Source organism: Gossypium hirsutum, chromosome A13 (assembly GCF_007990345.1).
Source record: "Gossypium hirsutum isolate 1008001.06 chromosome A13, Gossypium_hirsutum_v2.1, whole genome shotgun sequence".
Lineage (NCBI taxonomy): Eukaryota > Viridiplantae > Streptophyta > Magnoliopsida > Malvales > Malvaceae > Gossypium > Gossypium hirsutum.
The window spans coordinates 51,711,872-51,735,986 of NC_053436.1; positions in this window are offsets into that span (position 1 = coordinate 51,711,872).

Genomic DNA, 24,115 nt, shown 5'->3' on the forward strand with positions numbered 1-24,115 from the left:
TTCTTCAGCCCCTTGTTTACGAATTCTGTCAACGGGGGTTCTGTGAAATTTTATCATATCCATACCTTGAGGCATCGGGGGTACAGGTTGAGGAATTGGGGGAGGTGGGGGAGGTCGTACATTTGGGTTCGTACGAACGAACTCAGAGTACCATGCACTCATCATTTGGAGAAAGGCTTCCCGATCCCTTTCTCTTCCTCCCTGACCAACAGTAGGAGGTGGGTTTTCAGTTGGCGCTGCCCCTTCAGCCGGAGCTGGCGCATTACTCTCTACTTCATCTGCCACAGCTGGATCGGGATCCATTTACTATATAAAAATCATTTAAAAAGGTCAGAAGTCGTCACACTATCACAATTCATACATATGGCATGTATAGCAAAATCCGTACATACAACACGTAGTCCGAGAACTGACAAAACCTACTCTGATACCACTAAATGTAACGCCCCCACGCCCGAGACCGTCGCCGGAGTCGAGTATGAGGTGTTACTAAGCTTAATTTAACATATTTAGAACTTTGGATTATTTATTTCTATATTCACAGCTTTTAAGCTACTTGCATCACAGTCACAAGAAAAATCATATCTCGAGTTACGAAACTCAAAATCAAGATCCGTAAATTTTCCCTAAATCTAGACTCATATACCTATCTACTAATTTTTTTCTAGAATTTTTGGTTGGGCCAATTAGTACAGTTTATTAGTTAAAGCTACCCCTATTTTAGGACTTGACCGGTCTGACCTCTATTTACTACGAACCACATTTCTCTCTGTAAAAAAAAATCCATATGACTATGAGGTTTATTTCTAATTAAACTAGACTCAATAAGGATTCTGAGAATATAAAATACACTACCTAATTATATCTTTACAATTTATGGTGAATTTCTAAAGTTGGAACAGGGGATTCAGAAACTGCTATGACCCTGTTTCACTAAAATTCAAATATCTTGTAACATATAATTCCTTTACCTGTTTCATTTGTTTCATGTGAAACTAGACATAATAAGATTCAATTTGATATGTAGTCCATCACCAAGTTCAATTTCTATGATTTTTAGTAAATTTTTAAACTCGCGTCAGTGTTGCTGCAGTATTCTGTTTATGGCAAATTTCATCCCTTTTATGAGTTTTTATGCACTAAGTATCTTAATAATTTTCCTTAACATCAAATATAATCTAAACTAAATATTTTCATAATTTATCATTATCAAGCATTTCCTCAACCATTCCATCACCATACCATAAGATCATTTACACAAAAAAAGTATATTGCTATACATGCCATACTTAAATTTACAAGCCATTACCAAAAGTCTTCCGGATAGTGTGACTGAGCCTTCGACCTATCCCGACTCCTGAGCTGGCTTGTCCAAAACTACAATGAGTAAGAAGGAGGGAGTAAGCATAAATGCTTAGTAAGTTCATATGCAAATAATAAGTAACATAACAAACAGTCATACCAATCAACATTAGCATGTATCCCTAAAACACATATCACATTTTTAATCATTTTTCATCATCTTATTACCTTATCGTGGTTGTATCAATACTCAACCCGAGGGTTAAATACATACCTGTCCAAAATAACCATTTCACATCACTCACCAATACTTCTCTTTACATCTCAAATATTCCTCTATTGAGTAGAACTTTACCCGTTGAACACATCGGAATATAATTCGGATACATGGATAACTTGCACATAAGTGCCATATATGCAATCAAGCAATCATGTAACCCGCCCATAAGCGAACTCGGACTCAACTCAACGAGCTCAGGCGTTCGCATCCATAAGTGAACTCGGACTCAACTCAACGAGTTCGGATGCCTAGTTACATCTCACGAACTCGGACTCAACTCAACGAGTTCGGACATTCGCATCCATAAGTGAACTCGGACTCAACTCAACGAGTTCGGATGCTCAATCATCCTAGTGACATGTCACTTGTATCCTAATCTATTCCTAAGGTTCAAACGGGATTTTTCCTCGAACACTTATCCTTGCCGTCTTCCGTAGAATGCCGAAATCAATACTCGGTAACAATTATATTTAACAAGTAGTTCACATAATTTACATATTATTTGAAATTAACCACAAAGCATACATTTCATAATAAAATTCAGCATAACATATAATTAACATCAATAACTTAAAAATAACCATTATGATACATTATTTACACATGAACTTACCTTGGTACCAAAATACAAAGATTTTGCAATTTAGTCCACAATCTTTTCTTTTCCTCGATTGAGGTCGATTCCACGTCTTTCTTGATCTAAAATAACACATTTAGCTTATTTAATACTCACATTATCAAATTAATCCTTAACTCAAATTTTGGCAAAATTACAATTTTACCCCTAAACTTTTGCATATTTACATTTTTGCCCCTAGGCTCGGGATTAAAATTTATTCCTTATTCTTATGTTTTACAACATGCTGATCACTTTTCTCTTCTATGGTAACATCAAATTCTCACTCTAACATGTACTTGTGACTGTTAGGTATTTTTACCGATTAAGCCCTTTTACTCGTTTTTGCTTAAAATCGAGTAGTACAAGTTGTCTAACATAATTTAAAACTTCATATTCTATCATAAAACATCAAAATATACAAATTTCACCTATGGGTATTTTTCCAAATATAAACCCTAGGTTAAATTATTGCTAACATAAGTTTTATCGAGTTACCGGGATCTCAAAATCGTAAAAATCATTAAAAACGGGGCTTGGAATCACTTACTATGGAGCTTGGAAGCTTGAAACAAACCCTAGCTATGGAGAACCCTTGAAATTTCGGCCTAATGAAGAAGATGGACAAAAATTGGCTTTTAATTTTGTTTTTAATTCATTTTAATAACTAAATGACCAAAATACCCTTACTACTAAACTTTCCAAAAATTCCTTCCATGTCCTAATTTTGTCCATGAACTTAAAATTGGTCAAATTGCTATTTAAGACCTCCTCATTAATATTCCAAAACAATTTCATACTAAAAACTTCTAGAATGCAAGTTTTGCAACTTATTCGATTTAGTCCCTACTTTCAATTTAAGCACTTTAGGCATAGAATTTCATCACGAAATTTTCACACAATCATGCAATCATATCATAAACCTAAAAATATTTATAAAATAATTATTTCTATCTCAGATTTATAGTCACGAAACCACTATTCCGATTAGGCCCTAATTCGGGATATTACATAACCATATAAGCAAACATAAAACATCATTTGCATAATCATCACCAAGACATTCATATCACATTTTCATTTATCATATTACCATATTGTTGTTATATTGAGTTTTCAACCCGAGGGTTAAGTACATACCTGTTCAAAGTATTCATTTCACAACACTTACCAATACATCCCTTTCATCTTGAGTATTCCTCCATTTTAGTAGAATTTTACCCGTTGAACACATCGGAATATAATTTGGATACATGGAAAGTTTGCACATAAGTGCCACATATGTAGCCAAGCTACCATGTAACCCGCCCATAAGTGAACTCGGACTCAACTCAACGAGCTCGGGCGTTCACATCCATAAGTGAACTCGGACTCAACTCAACGAGCTCGGATGCCTAGTTATATCTCTCGAACTCGGACTCAACTCAACGAGTTCGGATGCCCAAATATCCCAGTGACATGTCACTTGTATCCTAATCCATTCCTAAGGTTCAATGGGACATTTTTCCCAATCATATGTCTTAACCATCTTCTATGGAATGTCGATACCGATACTCGATAGTATTTCACATTTTCCAAGTATATCACATAATTTGACATATTATCAAACAATTCTCACAAGTATGATATTTCATAATAATTATCATATCATTTAAATAACATTAAAACATTTAAAACAATAACTATGTTACCAACATTTACATATGAACTTACCTCGTATGCGAAAATGGCTACTTTTACCATTTCACCCACAACTTGGTATTTTCCCCATTTTAGCCCGAATTTTAGTTTTCCTTGCTCTATAATTTAAAATATAGTCTAATTAGGACTCACATTATTCAAATTGACCCAAAATCATATTTTTGAAAAATTACAATTTTGCCCCTAAACTTTTGCATATTTACACTTTTTCCTCAAAGCTCGTAAATTAAACTTCAGCCTATTTTCTTATGTTTTATGACATGCTGATCATTTTTCCCTTCTATGGCAACATCAAATTCTCACTTTAACATGTACTTATGACTATTAGGTATTTTTACCGATTAAGCCCTTTTGCTCGTTTTCACTTTAAACCGAGTAGCACAAGTTGTCTAACATAATTTAAAACCTCATATTCTATCATAAAACACCAAAATACACAAATTTCACCTATGGGTATTTTTCCAAATATAAACCCTAGGTTAAATTATTGCTAGCATAAGCTAAATCGAGCTACAGGGACTCCAAAAACGTAAAAATCATTAAAAACGAGGCTAGAACGGACTTACAATCGAGCTTGGAAGCTTGAAAAACCCTAGTCATGGTTTCTCCTTGCTATATTCGGCCATGGGGTTGAATATGAGCAAAATTGGCTTTTAATTTTGTATTTTAATTCATTTTACCCCTAAATGACCAAAATGCCCTTACTACTAAACTTTCCAAAAATTCCATCCATGTCCAATTTTTGTCCATAGACTTAGAAATTGGTAAAATTTCTATTTAAGACCTCCTAATTAATATTTCAAAACAATTTCATACTAGAAACTTCTAGAATACAAGTTTTGCAAATTATTCGATTTAGTCCCTAATTTGAATTTAAGCATTTTATGCATAAAATTTCTTCACGAAATTTTCACACAATCATGCAATCATATCATAGACCTTAAAATAATCATAAAATAATTATTTCTATCTCAGATTTTGTGGTCACAAAACCACTATTCCGACTAGGCCCAAAATTAGGATATTACAACTCTCCCCCTTCAGGGATTTTCGTCCCCGAAAATCTTACCAGAAAAGTGGTCTTCACTTTTAATCTCATATTCGGTGCCGAAGAACTTGCACTTAGACTGTACCTCCAATACATCTCTTCAATTTCCCATATGATCTAAAAGCTTACAGTCTCAACTCTCAACTGTTCTTAAATTTTCAAACCTTCTCAGTTTCCCATGATATCATGACATAAAACCCGGATCTCAACTTGATTTAATGGAGACCGGAATTCCAAGAAATCCAACAATCAAAGAGACCTGAAATTCCATGAATCTGATGAGTAGGAATTCATTCAATACAGATATGATTTATAGATCTCGCCAAACATTTAACAATAGGATACATCACATTTTCCTCTTTCCGCCATAGAAATAATTCTGATATGGCCTCAAGAATAATCCTTCTCATTTCCATCCCACTATCAACATTGACAAGGATAATTTTGATAGATCCCAATGCTCGGCTTTAACCCCTTTAACAACTCCGATTTTATGTAACATCAGATGCTCTAAACTATCACATTACCTCACTGTCTTGAAACACATCACAATTCATACAACAATACATTACTGAAAGTCAGGAAGTCTTTGCTCAATGTAGACTAGTCTAGTTCAAACGCTTCGGTTACCAATATTCTCATCTATCTGAACTCTGTCAACATGTAATAAACTTTTCAGCTTCCACAAGATGGAAACCTTATCATTCGTAGTGACTTAAACTAATATCCAACTATTTTCTAATAAATATACACTTCTCGTTCAAACTATTTACTCTTTTATAAGTACAAAATAAAATTCTATTATCAGACTTGGGAAAAATAATCCTGACATAATTGTCACATGAAATCTTTCAAATAAATAATTTACCATACCGACTGAAACTCGCGCTTTTATCACCTATGCCTTTACTGATGTCAAATCCTTACACAGAAATTAGAAAAATCCCAATACTAAAATCACCACATTACTAAGATCAAATTAGAAGTATAGTCATATTTTACATGATTATCACAAGCTGAAGAACCCACTTCGAACACGAGTCGTAATTGACAAATTATGGAACAAAGATAACAAGAAAACCGAATAAAGAAATTCAAGATAGAGAAACCCGGAATAAAGAAATCCAGAATAAAGAGATCCAGGATAAAGAAACCCAAGAGACGATACTATGCCGGAGAATCGAAAACCAAACTCATAGAGAAAATACGGAATACCCTGATAATTCTTCAAAGAAAGAAAGTCCAGAAGAAAACATCATTTAATCCCATTGAAATCAAATATAATAAGATCAATATATCTTCCCATACATATATATCAGATGAAGCATCAAGTAGAAGAAACAGAATCATAATATCATACGTATTCTCTCATCAATTCTTATCAGAAGAAATGAAATAGAATACCCGATGAAATAGAGCAATATAAATTATAAACCAGTCAGACTACCAATGCTTTCATCCAACACCAAAATTAGAAGACATTCCCATATAACAAGAATTTCTTCAGAAGATCAATAGCCATAGAAATATTTCTAAGAACGGGTAAACACATAGAACATCTCAAAAGAGACTGCTAAATCTGTCCAGTCATAATTGTCACACTCAGATAGTTCACATTTCAATTATCATGTCCCTAACTAGTTCTGCCGTCACAAATTTCATATTAAACCATTCACCAAAGAAGGCCAATTCTGAATAAATTTCGATTTACACTTTTCTCGACCTTGCACCTGAGTAATTAGGATTACCAAGGAGAATTCCTTTTCTAACTGGGACAGTGCATAACTCCAATAATCTTTATGTCAATCCGATACTTTACTAGCTCTGACTTTACTTATCAGCTCATTTTCAATCTCTAATCATACTTATAATTATTCTATCACTGTACTCTTTGGGTTCTCAACCGGAAACTTATTCAATACAAATCTCATGAAATTCCATTATAAGTAGCACTTTGGTAAGGGGAAGGGGTTGTAGGACCTCTGACTCGACTTTCTTATACATACACATATGACACAACTTCCATCATCATAGTAACATCATCAAAATCATGTCATTCATTCATGTTGGCTTACACCAATTTTCCTATTGTCCTATTTAGACAATATACTTATCCATACATTCTATGTTTTCTAGACAGCTTTACTTATCCATTCATTTAATTAAATTAAGTCATGCTTATGACATCATATAAGGCCAAACAAACATAGATATTTGCACCACAATTACAACTTTCATTTCGTACATCATCATGTACATATCATTACAATCATATAATTCAGTCCAACAATTTAACATAGATAAGTTCATTTCATTATAATCATTTATCTCATAAAAATTATATATCATTAACATTTATCAACATTCGACGTCCAAATCAAAACAAGGACATTTTCACTCGTATCATAATATTATGACCTTTATTCATACCTCTACTACTTTCTATTTATTCCGTTCATCTTATCAAGTAAGCCACATACACTACATCATATGAGCATTAAGCAAATATGAATATTTATCACATATGTATCATAAACCTTTATTCATACTTTTCTAAACCAAGACTTATCATAATCATAATTTTACTCAAATACCTTCACATAACATTGAACATGGTTGGCACAGCTCGGTTGGAGAGTACCCTGTCTAAGTAAGACGGTACTCATACGCGTCGAAAGACATCACACTATCACAGATCAGTGGCATGTATAGCTAAACTTTTACACATGCTAGGTTAGTCCGAGAACCGACTAAACCTTCTCTGATACCACTAAATGTAACGCCCCGTACCCGAGACCGTTGCCGGAGTCGAACACGAGGTGTTAACGGACTTAATTCATTAATTAAACAGCTCATACAATTCATTTTAAAATTTACAGACAAGCTGGCTAACTGCATCACAGTCGCTTTAAAAATCATATCTCAAGTTCCAAAACTCAAAATCCAATTCTGTAAATTTTTCCTAAAACTAGACTCATATATCTATCTACTAATTGTTTCCTAGAATTTTTGGTTGGGCCAATTAGTACAGTTTATTAGTTAAAGTCTCCCCTATTTTAGGGTTCAACTACTCTGACCTCTGTGTATTAAGAATCAGATATCTCCCTGTACAGAGCTTCAATGACTATACCATTTGTCTCTAATAAAACTAGACTCAATAAGGAATCTTTACATATAAATCATGACTTCTAATTATCTTTTTAAAATTTATGGTGAATTTCCAAAGTTAGAACAGGGGATCCAGAAATTGCTCTGGCCCTGTTTCACAAAAATTTAAATATCTCATAAAATATAGCTCATATACCTGTTTTGCTTCTTCCATATGAAAATAGACTCATCAATCTTCGATTCCATAACTTATTCATTATTTAATTCCATTTCAACTATTTTTAGTGATTTTTCAAATTCACATCACTACTGCTGTTTGAATCTATTTTATGGTAAATTTTACCTATTTCATGGTTTCCATGGATTAGCTAGCAATTTGACATACATAACACCAAATATGATCATGATTAGCCATTCCAATGGCTAATGATTACCAAGCATTTCCATACCACTCAATAACCATATCATAAGACCATATATAGAAAATGATTATAATGCTATACATGCCATACTCAAAATATACAAGCCATTATGCCAAGATGGTATACGGATAGTGTGAGCGAGCCTCCGACCGTTCCCAATTTCCGAGCTGGCTTGTCAAAACTACAAGGAATGAAAAGGAGGGAGTAAGCATAAATGCTTAATAAGTTCACATGAAAATAGCAAGTAACATAACCATATAAGCAAACATAAAACATCATTTGCATAATCATCACCAAGACATTCATATCACATTTTCATTTATCATCTTACCATATTGTTGTTATATCGAGTTTTCAACCCGAGGGTTAAGTACATACCTGTTCAAAGTATTCATTTCACAACACTTACTAATACGTCCCTTTCATCTCGAGTATTCCTCCATTTGAGTAGAATTTTACCCGTTGAACACATCGGAATATAATTCAGATACATGGAAAGTGGCACATAAGTGCCACATATGTAGCCAAGCTACCATGTAACCCACCCATAAGTGAACTCGGACTCAACTCAACGAACTCGGGTGTTCGCATCCATAAGTGAACTCGAACTCAACTCAACGAGCTTGGATGCCTAGTTACATCTCTCGAACTCGGACTCAACTCAACGAGTTCGGATGGCCAAATATCCCAGTGACATGTCACTTGTATCCTAATCCATTCCTAAGGTTCAACGGGACATTTTTCCCAATCATATGTCTCAACCATCTTCTATGGAATGTCGATACCAATACTCAGTAGTATTTCACATTTTCCAAGTATATCACATAATTTGACATATTATCAAACAAATGTCACAAGTATGATATTTCATAATAATTATCATATCATTTAAATAACATCAAAACATTTAAAACAATAACTATGTTACCAACATTTACATATGAACTTACCTCGTATGCGAAAATGGCTACTTTTACCATTTCCTCCACAACTTGGTATTTTCCCCATTTTAGCCCGAATTTTAGTTTTCCTTGCTCTATCATTTAAAATATAGTCTAATTAGGACTCACATTATTCAAATTGACCCAAAATCATATTTTGGAAAAATTACAATTTTGCCCCAAACTTTTGCATATTTACACTTTTTCCCCAAAGCTCGTAAATTAAACTTCAGCCTATTTTATTATGTTTTATGACATGCTGATCATTTTTCCCTTCTATGGCAACATCAAATTCTCACTCTAACATGTACTTATGACTATTAGGTATTTTTACCGATTAAGCCCTTTTGCTCCTTTTCACTTAAAACCTAGTAGCACAAGTTGTCTAACATAATTTAAAACCTCATATTCTATCATAAAACACCAAAATACACAAATTTCACCTATGGGTATTTTTCCAAATATAAGCCATAGGTTAAATTATTGCTAGCATAAGCTAAATCAAGCTACCAGGACTCCAAAAACGTAAAAATCATTAAAAACGAGGCTAGAACGGACTTACAATCAAGCTTGGAAGCTTGAAAAACCCTACACATGGTTTCTCCTTGCTATATTCGGCCATGGGGTTGAAGATGAGCAAAATTGGCTTTTAATTTTGTATTTTAATTCATTTTACCCCTAAATGACCAAAATGCCCTTACTACTAAACTTTCCAAAAATTCCATCCATGTCCAATTTTCGTCCATAGACTTAGAAATTGGTAAAATTTCTATTTAAGACCTCCTAATTAATATTTCAAAACGATTTCATACTAGAAACTTCTAGAATACAAGTTTTGCAAATTATTCGATTTAGTCCCTAATTTCAATTTAAGCACTTTATGCATAAAATTTCTTCACGAAATTTTCACACAATCATGCAATCATATCATAGACCTTAAAATAATCATAAAATAATTATTTCTATCTCAGATTTTGTGGTCACGAAACCACTATTCTAACTAGCCCCAAAATCAGGATATTACAATATCTATTATTATTACTATACTGCGATGGGCTAAGGCCCTAATGCTTACTTTACTGGGATGGGCTAAGGCCCAAACTAGACGGATACTGATACTGAAAAAGGGCTTAGTCCCAGACTATGATTGGTTGTATATTGTCTGTTGTTCTGTATAGGGGTTACACACTGAGATTACGAAAACTCACCCTTCTATTTAATCTGTACAGGTAACCCCCAGACTTAGGCGGATCAGAGCAGCGACATGATCTTTTCAAAACTGTTTATAGCATTTTTATGATTTTAAGTTTAATTGGGTATTTTGCTGTAATTATGGCCTCTACGGATTTCTGGTTTAAATTTTAGATTTTATATTATTTTATGTTTTACAACTGCTAGTGGTAGGAAAAATTCAGGTTTTCAAACTAGATGAACATTTTATCAAAGTACCACATATACGCAAATTGTTTTAAAAAGCTTCCGCTAAGTATAACATTTTGGAAATAAAATTTGTAAAGTATAACACTTTTGAAAATGAATAGCATTTTTGAAAACAAAAGACATGATTAGCAATAATACAAGATAATGAATGGTTGTTTAAATAGAGAAATTGTTTTAGCATCATTATGATTTCAAAAGCACTATCATGTGACATTGTCAGATTCAGCCGTAACGTCTAAGATGGGTTTGGGGTGTTACAAAAGCACTAAAATGTACAATGATTTGAAACAAATGTATTGATGGCCAGGAATGAAGCGAGAGATTTTAGATTTTTTATCGAAATGTTTAGTTTGACATCGAGTTAAAGCTGAAAATTAGGTGCCTTCTGGTTTATTGCAGCCAGTGATGATACCAGAATGGAAGTGAGAGCGAGTTACTATGGACTTCGTATCAGGTTTACCCCTATCTCCGATAAAGAAAGAAGTCATTTGGGTTGTCGTTGATCGTCTAACGAAGTCAGCACATTTTATTCCTGTACGTATAGATTACTCCCTTGAGAGAGTAGCTGAGTTATAAGTTGCTAAGGTTTTGAGATTGCATGCTAGTTTTTATTATTTCAGATAGAGATCCGCGGTTTACATCGTGATTCTAGAGAATTTACAAAAGGCTCTAGGTACGTGATTGCATTTTAACACTACATTTCATCCTCAAACTGATGGTCAGCCCGAGTGAGTAATATAGATTCTCGAAGATATGCTTCGTTATTGTGTATTAGAATTTGAAGGCAACTGAGAGAAATATTTACAGTTGGTTGAATTCACGTACAACAACAGTTTTCAATCGAGCATAAAAATGGCACCATATGAAGCTTTGTATGGTTGTAACTGCTAAACTACATTATACTGGACTGAACTCAGTGAGAAAAAGATACACGGGGTTAATTTAATTTGTAAAACTGAAGAAAAAGTAAAAATGATCCGAGATAGTTTGAAAGTAGCTTCAAATTGTTAGAAATCGTATGCGGATATTAAACATAAAGACATAGAATTTCAAGTCAGCAACAGAGTATTTTTGAAAGTATCGCCTTAGAAGAAAGTTTTCCAGTTCAGTCGCAAAGGAAAGCTGGGTTTTTGATTTATCGGGCCGTATGAGATTACTGAAAGAATCGGATCTATTGCGTATCGATTAGCTTTACCTTCAGAATTAGAAAAGATTCATAATGTCTTTCACGTGTCTATGTCACGATGGTGCCGACATGACCCTTCACATGTTATCTCTTCGACAGATGTCGAGATTCAACCTGATATGTCCTATAGTGAAGAATCGATCAGAATTCTGGTACGAAAAGTTAAAGAATTGAGAAACAAGAACATAGCTTTAGTAAAAGTTCTCTGGCAATGACACGAAATAGAAGAAGCCACCTGGAAACCTGAAGAAGCTATGAGAAAGCAATATCAGAACCTCTTTTCTAGTAAGATTTTCGGGTACAAAAATCCTTTGTAAGGGGAGAGTTTAACAACCCGTTTTCAATGAAATCGGCATAGTGCTTTCAAGACAAAAAATCTGAAGTCAAAAAACTTATTTTCTTATTATTTTATTGCCTAAAACATGATAGTAGTACTGTATAAAAATTTTGTTAAGAAATTTTACCGTTTACATGCTTAATTTGATAAAAAGGACTAAATCGCGTAAAGTGCAAAAGTTGAGTTCTAGTAGCTAAAGGTATTAAATAGATATTGAACTTTAAATTAAGAGTCCTTATATGGTAATTAGAGCACAAATGGTGATAATGGATGTACATGGCTTGGCATTTGTGTAAATTTTAATGTTTTTAAAGGCTAAATTAGTAAATAGGTAAATAAATGATAAATTAAGTAAAACCAAATTAAGGTGTCATTTTTTACTTTCGTTCTTCAACTGAATGCTAGGGCTTGAGAAGTCATTTTTAAGCTTTCAAATTTTGGCAACTTTACCTTACTAAATTGGTATATACTTTGTCCTGTTTTTAATGATTTTTATGTTTTTAGTATTATTGTAGCTTAATCTAGCTAGCCCGGGGACTAATTTTTGAAATTGTTAAACTATTAGGGAATTTTCATTGATTATTGTGTAAGATTTTTGATGTTTTATGGAAGAAAATGGTTAGTTTTTTTATAGATAAACAACTTTTGTTAAGTGATTTTTTTATGAAATTGTCAAATAAGAATTTAATTGAAAAATAGAAAATTATACATGGTGAAATTTTGAAAAAAAAAAGTATAGGGCTTGTTAAGAACTAATTTTTTTCAGCTATGATTGGTTGTAATGAAATTGCATGAATTTCTATTTTATAGGCTAGGGATTAAATTGAAAAGAAATCAAATGTGTAAGGGCAAAAGTGTAATTTTGCTAACATGTGAATTTGGATTGAATGGAATAGAATAGTTATTAAATTGGTTGAACTTATTTATTTAGATCAAGATAGGTTTCAACCAGATTTCAATTGAGGGAAGGCGAAAGTCATGGATGTGACACCCCTAACCCGTATCCATAGCCGAAATAGGGTTACGAGGCATTACGGATCCATCACAACATTAATCATACAAATATACATTCATAATCAAAACTCATTCAATACATTCACATTTCCCTTATAAAGCCCTACGAGACCTTAAAACATGCTTAAAAGAGGTTCGGGACTAAACTGATAACATTAGCAAACTATGGGAAACATAGAAATTTTTCTTGCATTTAAGGGTCACACGCCCGTGTGAATAGGCTGTGTGCCTCACACGACCACCAGACAAGCCCGTGTCACAGGCCGTGTGAAAACAAGGCATATATACTGACTTGCACCACACGGCCGAGGACACGCCGGTGTGCCATGGCCGTGGGAAAACTAGAGGGGTTACTGACTTGGGTCACACGACTGGCCACACACCCATGTGCTAGCAATGTGCCACACACGGCCAGTAGACACGCCTGTTTGTCTAGGCCAAGCCAAACCTGTAGGGTATACTGACATAATTTGAAAGGGTACCCCAGGGGACACACGGCTATGTAAAGTGACCGTGTGTCACACACGGCTGAGACAAACACCCGTGTCTTTGCCCATGTGGACAAAAATAGGCCATTTGCCAAGCCAATTTTCCACCCTTTTCTCAAGCACACCTAGCAACCAAAATGGTACTATTTCATTACATTTATAGGCAGCCAAAACATGCCAATTCATACATAATTCATGCCAACTATCATCAACCATTTCAACTACTAAATTTCATACTCAAAACTTACATAAGTTCCAAATGCATTTACTCATCATCTTATCATCTAATTTAAATTTCAAAATAACACCAATTCAATACCTTATTCTCATACTACACTAGGCCAAATTCACAAGGCATACCATTCACATTATATAGCATATATAAACACATTCAATAAGTAAAATTCACATCCCACAACTTTACCAAATACAAGCCAAATCACATGGCTATAATTTCATAACACAAAATGTACCATAATGACCCTAGCCTATACATGCCATATACCATATATACAAGGCTTCAAAAGCACCAACAAAAATGATCGATAGTGTGATGACATTTCCCAACGTTCCTCGAGTCCAAGCTAGCTTCGATAATCTATAAAACATAGACAAATAACACAGAGTAAGCTTCATAGCTTAGTAAGCTCATAAGTGGTTAACTCAATTCATGAAATAAATGTAATTCAACCATTTTCACATTACCAAATCAAAATCACATTAACTACAAACCTTTCTCATGTCTCAAAACATGATCCAATATAATCTCATTAAACTTTCCCAATGTAATATTCGAATAAGTTCCGTACGTACCTGTACCACCTCGTACTAACCTCTTTCTCAACTACATCATTCATTCCCCATTGAACCATTTGGAATAGAAGTCAGATACTCAAGATCTCAATTGATAAATACCTATACCATGGCCTGTAGCCAAATCAAGGTAACTTATCCCGAAGTACCTATACCATGGCCCATGGCCAAATCAAGGTATTATTCACACCCGAAGTGCCAATATCGTGGCCTGAAGCCAACTCATCCGATATGCATGGCCAGAAGCCAAATCGATATATCAACTTATAACATTTCACAAATATCCAATTCTATTCCTAAGGTTCAACCGAGCTTTCACACCTTTCGTTTCTATCGTCAAATGCATTTGTAGAGCCATTTTCACTATTCAACACTATATGTAATCTCATAATCATAGTTTATGCGATATCAAAGCATTTAACATGCATTTATAATGAAATTATCACATACGAAACTATGAAACTTACCTTGTACTCGGAATTGATGAATCGGATCGATTACTCGATAACCTTCGATTTTCCCTGATCTAAATCTGAATTCTTTCTTTCTTGATCTATATGTATTCAAAATTAACCCATTTAATCAACAACTCAATCAATTTCATCCACAAACACATATTTTAGCCAATTTTCACTTTGGCCCTAAACTTTCACATTTTTTACAATTTAGTTCCTATTTTAAAAATATGCAAAATTCACACAATTAAATCCAATTACATGCTAGCCTAATTTGATAGGGACCCCTGGCAGCCCAAAAATTTCATTTATTTTACATTTCAACCCTTCAATTTGTAAATCCTTATTTGACATTTTTGTCAAAAATCACTTTACAAAATATTAAAATCTATCAACAATTATTCATTTTCCATCATCAACATTCAAAAACATCAAGCTATCATCAATGTAATTTTACAAAATCACCAACAAATTCAAAAATTAGGGTACGAGCTAGCTAGAACATGAAGCAACGATCATAAAAACATAGAAATCATAAAAAACCGAGCTCAAAGCATACCTTAATCAAGATATATGCTAGTTGAACCGTAAAACACCAAAAATAGCTTCTTCTTCTTCAATAATCGGTGGTGGAAGATGAAAATAAGGTTTATTTTTTATTTGTTTTATTAATATTAACATTAATAACCAAATTACCAAATTAACATTAATTAAAACCATTTAAAACATTAAATTAATGCCCATTTATGTCAAATTTAACTATCAATGGTGTAATATCAACATAAGGACCTCACATTTAATCAACTATAGCAATTAAACACATTTAACATATAGAATGCCAGTTTTGCATTTTACGCGATTTAGTCATTTTTCTCAAATTGAGCTATTAAACAATAAAATTAGCTCACGAAATTTTCACACATATATAATCACATGCTATAAACACCAAAACCAATATAAAATAATTTTATGACCTCAAATTTGTGGTCCTGAAATCACTTTTCTGGTTTAGCTAAAATCGGGCTGTTACAATGGATTAGTCGATTGTACTCCTTTGCGATAGTGTCGATGTAAGTTCATAGTAATTAAACTATATAATTTGATTTACTTATGTATTTTTATTTTATAATCAATTACTTAATTCTTACATAATTATACCCCTAGCCACACTTACGTGCCCCTGTTGTACTCCGGTTCCCCTGATCGCACTTACTTGCCTCTGTTGTACTTCGATACCCTTGATCGCACATACGTGCCCTTGTTGTACTTCAGCATCCCTGATTGCACTTACGTGCCCCTAATGTATTTTGGTACCCTAATCGCACCTACGTGCCCTTGTTGTACTTCAGTACCCCTTATTGCACTTACGTGCCCCTACTGTAATTCGGTACCCCTAATCGCACTTACGTGCCCTCGATGTACTTCAGTACCCCTGATTGCACCTACGTTCCCCTATTGTATTTTGGTACCCTTGATCGTACTTATATGCCCCTGTTGTACTTCGATACCTCTGATCACACTTACATGCTCCTATTGTACTTCGGTACCCCTGGTCGCACTTTTGTGTCGTAGTTACATTTCAGTGACATTAATTAAATAAAATAAGAGTTCATTCATTTAATGTTAAGTTAAATAAATTGCTATGTACTTACTAATTTTATAAACTTATACGTGTTTTGTGTCATTTTGTAGATTACTTTTCTGACTTGGGACGAATCGAAACTTCGGCTCACATTATCCATCATTGTCATTAGCTTTTGAACTCTTTTGAGATTGTGGCATGTATATGTAGCTATAAGTATATATGTACATGTGTCTAGATAATTTTTCTATAATAACGAATTACTAAGTTATGTGTTTGGACACTTTGTTTTTTAGGTTGAATATATGCATATTTTGACTTAATAAAATGATATGGATGCAATCACTTATGATATGATGAATTTGTGGTGAATTGGTATTTTAGTATGTATGACTTATATGGTTAATTGGTGCTAATTTAGAATGGCATTTGTGGTACCAAATGGTTTGTGTTTGCTTGGTAAATCAAATGACATGTGAAGATTTAAACTTAGTTTGAAGTTAGTGAACATCTTGGCAATAATTCAAGTATCTAATTGTATATGAAATGATTTTGTGACTGAGGTGCCTATGGGCATATTGGTTGGATCAGTTTATATCATGCTTGGGTAGTTTGATTATGCTTGAATTTGGTGTCTTATAATGGCTTGAAAATTTGTCCAAAAGTGCTTATAGGTACATGCCAGTTTGGGTGAAAAAAATGGCTTGTAAAATGACTTATTTTTTGTTCACACAGGCATGTGTCTCAGCTTTGTGTGACAGACACGGTCGTGTGTCCCTTGTAGCTCTCAAAAGGTTGCAAGTTAGGCTGTTACACGGCCTAGCACACGGCCTAGCACACGAGCATGTGAGGTTACTTCGAAGGGTATACGGCCTGGCACATGGGAGTGTGACTTGGGTCACACGGGCACGGACACGGGCTGAGACACGGCCATGTGTTCCTACTTTGAATCCCACACAGTCTGAGATACGGGTATTTCTCTTGGTTGAGTGACCCCTATAGTGTTGAAAATTTTCAATGTTTTCTAAAAAATTCTTTAAGTGTCTGATTTTTTCCTAACTTGTTTCTAGCACGTATTTAAGGCCTCGATGGCTTGTATAAGGGACAATATGCATGTTTGGAATTGGTTTTAAAGTATTTATTGATATGATATGAAAAATTTGAAATTAATGCTTGTTTGATTTGAAAACTTCTCCTTAACCCTGTTCCGGCAACGGATACGGGTTAGGGGTGTTCCAGTCACATTTTCATGGATCATAAAAGCCTGAAGTATATGATGTGCAAGATTTGAATTTGAGACATCGTAGGTGGCTTCAGTTGTTGAAAGACTATGACTTGATTATTGACTATCATCCGGGAAAGGCTAATGTTGTTGTTAATTCTTTGAGTAAAAAATCTCTATTTGCTTTGTGATATTTGAACACACGGTTAACGTTGATTGATGACGGTTCAATTTTGGCAGAATTAAAAGCTAGACCTATAAAACCTCTAACCCGTATCCATCGTAAGAATAAGGTTACGGAGTATTACTGTTAAAACGTAACTTAAATCATTGATTTCCAAACATTTCATAAATCATACAAACACATGCATATTATTCTTATTCGAGCCTTCGAGGCCTCAAGAACACTTTAAAAATGATTTGGGACTAAGTCAGAAACATATGGAAACTTAAGGAAAAAGTTAGAAAAATTCACACTGTAGGGGTCACATGGGCGAGTGGCCAGGCTGTGTGACTCACACGGCTAATACACACACCCGTATCTCAGCTCGTGTAACAATAAAAGTAGGGACACAGGGTTGTGACCTAACCTGTGCCCGTGCCTGTGTAACTCTCTCAATTGGGTCACATGGCCAAGCCACACACTCGTGTGCCAGGCTGTGTAACCTTCGAAAAGCAACAGGGGAATAGATGTACATTTAAGGGTACTAAAGTACAATCAGGGGCACTGATGTGCAAACAGGCGTACCGAAGTACAAACCAGGACACTAATGTGCAAACAGGGGTGCCAAAGTACAACCAGGGCACTGATGTTTAAACAGGGGTACCGAAGTACAATCAGAGGACTAATATGCAAATAGGGGTACTGAAGTACAAACAGGGGCACTTCTTCATTTCTGTATACATATTAAAATTCATCTCATTCGCATATAACTTTAATACAAGTCCAAGAAAAACAATACTAATAATCTTTTCTCAATTTCATATATACATAAGTATTTGCAACACTTATCGTTATATAAATAATCGAAGGAATTCACATATATATAAATCAATTAACTAGAGAACAAAAATAATAATCACAAGTGAATTACGTTAAATAACAAACTATGAACTTACCTAACTGTTTTGCAGAAATGACTAAGTATAGGGGCTATTTGGTAATTTTCCTTTCTCCTCGATTTTCCACTCGTTCATGATCTAAATTAACAATTTCAGTCAATTCATTAATTTAGACAACAAAATCAATTCATTTTATGCAATTTAGTCATTTTTTTTACATTTTAACAAAATTACCCTTAACTTTTCATTTTTATTCAATTTAGTCCCTATGTCCTAATCATGCAAATAAACCAAATTTATTGAAAATTCAAACTATTAATAGCTTCCAATTCAGCCCATTTTTGCAACAATTTCACATCAAGTTCTTGTATTTTTACTATTTCAATAATTTAGTCCCTAATCGGTAAATTCAACAAAATCACTTAACAAAATACTTTTAAATAACAATTAATACTTTAAATTCATCATTTAACATCTAAAATTACAAAGATTCATCAATGGCAACATTTAAAATCTTTAACAGTTTTAAAAATAAAGGTACGAGCTAGATGGACCTAGTTGCAACGATCTAAAAAACATAAAAATTATTAGAAATGGGTGAGAAATAGATTACCATGCATAGATTTAACCATGGCCAAACCTTGAGTATGCTTCCATGGAGCATTTGGTGATGAACAACCAAATGGAGAAGAAAACATTATATTTTCTTTATTTTTTAACCTTGTATTTTATTATTTATTTTAATTATTTTTATATTTAATTAGAGGTGCTCGTGGCTCGGGTCGGGCTCAACTAAAAATTTAGGCCCATTCACTTGGCTCTAGCTTAGCTCAACCCGAAAAATGGGCCTAAATTTTTGCCTAAGTTCGACCTGGATAAAAACCTAAAACCTGGGCCTGACCCGGCCTGCCCATAGTCGGGCAGAGTAAATGGCCCTAAATTTTTGTCCAAGCCCGACTCGGATGAAAAGCTACAACCTGGGCCAGACCCGGCCTACCCGTGTTAAAATTTAGTATTGTTTTTATATAATTTTTAAATATATATAATACATAAAAAATACCTAAAACATCAAAATAAATATTTCCCAACAAATTGAAAATTAATTTTAAAAATATGTAGACTTAAATAACACTAAGATAAATACAATTTAACAAGCAAATGCCTCTAAAATAAAAACAAAATAACAAATGCCTTTAAAAGAAGATTAAAATTAAAAATAAATAAGTTTTATATAATATTCAAACAATAACAACAAAATAATAGCAGCATAATAGTAAAATGGTAGTAAAATAGGAAGAAAACAACAAGAAAATAACATTAAAAAAGAAAAAAAAGAGCAGATTTTTTTGTCTTCTAGTGAATTCAGGCCGCGTCGGGCCCGGGGCCAAAAATACCTTACCCAAGGCCCAGCCCTTTTTTTAAACAGGCTTATTTTTTTTGTCCAATCCCATTTTTCGGGCCTATATTTTTGTTCAAACCCTCCCAAATTTCGGGCGGGCCTTCGGGCCAGCCCGAGTGGCTCGACCCATGATCAGGTCTACATTTAATCATGAATAAAACAAAAATTTAAAGCTCCATTGCCGTCCCACTAACTAAAAATGGTATAATTACCATTTTAATCCTTCCACTTATAAGCATTCAGCCATTTAATCATTCAAATCTAATAGTGATCAAATTTTACATCCTTTATGATTTAGTCATTTTTAATTAATTAACTATCTAAACATTAAAATTTCTTAAAGAAACTTTAATAAAACCTTAATAACACTCCGTAAATATTTACGACTCGGTTTATAGAAACGAGGTCCCAATACCTCATTTTCTAAAACCACTTGACTTTAAGGTCATACCACTTGAACCTAATTGTTCTTCCATTTAACACAAATCATTAAATAAAATTTTATCAATACACCATACATTATTCATAAATATTAAATAATAATATTAAATAATAATATTTACAAACTCACATGTCGAATTTCTGGCCCCGAAACCACTGTTCCGACACAGTTTCGAAACCACTATTACAATTCTGCCCTCTTACGAAAATTTCGTCCTCAAAATTTCTCACCTGATAATAGTCATAAAGTCAAGTCTTTCTCTCACCTTTTTCAATGCTAGTTCATAAATAAATCAACCGTAACTCATCTCCAATTAGAACTCCTATCAGGACTTGATACCATACCTTAACTTAACTAGACAGCTTCAATGCTCTCCTATCATAACTTTATCTTTAGTAGCACAACTACCGAGAAATTCCTAGCAGTCATCCATCGAAACATACTTGAAAAACCATATCATAAGATTCCAGATACATTAGATTTTTCATAACGTTTAACAAAAGTTTGTAATTTTCATAACATACTCTAACCGATGTTTCCGGCATATCTGCGTCTGTAACTTCCAACTGATAAACATTCCATTTCATGAAAAGTTTCAAACAATATCATTTAAATACAAGTGTGATTGCTACAACTATTGAGATAACTTTAACCTATAATAGCATTTCCAATTATAACTAATCTGATTGATATACTCATGTATTATTTCTGTTAGAATATGAATCCCTTATTCCGACTGTCCGTCTATTTACCCAAGAATTCGCAAAATTTATTCGCAAACTTGGGGATAAACTTAAATGCATACAACTCAATTAACTTTGCAAGTGATTAATCCATTTTGGCTACAACCAATGAGTCTATTTTATCAACTTGATATTAATACTTCAAATGAATTCTTTCTTCTTGTCGATAAGAAATCTAGACATAAAATATATCCTAATTCCATCATAGTATCGATCAAAAGTCACAACAACTGTATTAGTCCACACGAATTATAACATCCAACATTGACTTGCTGAAATAATTCAATATCATTGAAGTGATGAAAACTAATGTGTGATACTAAGCTTGATCTTTCACCGCCTATACTGTTACCACTATTTATCCCTTCTTGAAATCTAGAAGTTGGATACATAATGGAACTATTTCAATAATTAATATCAAAGCATTGAACCATACTGGAGACATAACCATCAGATGAACTAGAAGTATTACTTTGCTTCTTTCTACGAAAATCTTCCCTCAGATGAACAACAGTGCTCTAATAAGATAGACGCTACAACTATATAGCTAAAACAATGCATCAAATACCTATAATGCATTTCGAAACAAATGAGAAAAATCGAATATAGCTCCAACAACAACAAATGCAGCGACACGATCGCTAAAAAGCTGAGACCTGTATCAACATGTTCCTATGACCCAGCCAAGAATTATAACCATAACTATTGTAATAATCCCAAGCCAATGTGTATCCTTTGTAGACAGATCATACATGATAAAGTAGACAATAAGAACAATAAGAAAACCAAGACAAGGAAGTCCAATAAGTAAAGTTCTTACTAAACTCCCGAGAATATAACCCATTTCTATATCATCAGAATATGCAAATTTATGAGCCTTCCTAACATACTCATTCACATCCAAATGATTTCTATTGAAGACTATGCAGCATAATAAGAACATATATAACACCCAGAAGAGATCCTTGTAAGATACTCGACTATAACAGTTGCATTCAAATATACTTGCACTATCCGTCTAACTACTAAAGTCATCGATGACGCTACATTATCCTGTTCCACTAAAGAAATCAATTAAGATGAAAATCCAATTAACTTATTCTTTAGATACCATATTTAAATAAGTCGATTACCTGTGAATAACTTATTTTTTAATAGTGACAGTGCATATCCCGAATGATATTAAAAAAATCTAATATCTAATCCAAAACTTTCTTTATTTACTAACCAACTCTCGACTCTAACTACATTATTACTCGTTCAACCGTTGAACTCTTCGACATCACATTGTGAACTTTCCACAACAAAAATACTATACACATTTCGTGATATAAAATTTTGAGAACGAGGAGGTGGAAATCGTAATGCCACAAAATTTGATTTTCATATATATACACATCAACATAACATTCATTAATAATAAAAACACTATAAACCTTTACTCTAACCTTTAAAGATTTCTGCTCATCATTGGAAACTTTTAAATTAGAAACTTATATATCGCTTTTAGCATCATCAAAATTAGTTCAATTGGAAGACATCTTTTATCTATATGCAAAACAAATCCCATCTGAGTCAGGAGACATCACACTATCATATGTTATATAATGACATGTATTTCTAGACTCTATACATGCTACATTTAGTCTAAAAATTGAATAAACCATAGCTCTGATACCACTACATGTAACACCTGTAACCCGTATCTGTCGCAGGAATAGGGTTACATTGCATTATCATAAAAATGTAACTTAAATCATTCATTCCCAAAAATTTCATAAATCATAGCATAATCCATTCAAACACATGTATATCATCCTTATTCGAGCCTTCGAGGCCTCAAAAACACTTTAAAAACTGTAACACCCCAAACCCGGCCCCAACGTTCTTGCCAGATCTAACATGTCACATGGACTTATGACTTAGTATGCATTCGTTGGTTTAAGTGATTGGGGTGGTCTTTGTAAAAATAGCGGTTGAATGAAAAGCCGGATTATCAATCTTTAGGCTATCCATTTGTTATGCTTGTTGAGTCTTGGAAACGTTTATTAATTTTAAAAGCCCACGCGGCCTAACGCTAGCAGTTTCGACATAGTATAAATATAATCAGAAAATAAAACCATAGCGGAAATAGAAATTTAAATAGCGGCCTTATTACAACTTAAAACCCAAAATTAAATCAGAATATAAAAATAATAAAAATAAACTAACTTAGAAAAAACCAACTTTGCAGATGATGTGGCCATTCCGAATCCCTCAGGGCTCCAAGCCCACTATGGTTGGGGATTTCCTGCAGAGATGAAAATAAAGGGTGAGTTCGGTAAACTCAGTGTGTAACATAACCCAACCATAGCCCAAAACAGATCAAACCTCAGAGTCAGACTTATCTGGGCCTTGGCCCAGTACAGATATCGGAATGAAACCCATAGGCTCATAGCAGATACAGAACAAATATATCATGAATGCAGAAATCCCAACCCAGAGCCATCCATAACACCCCCGTACCAACCTTAC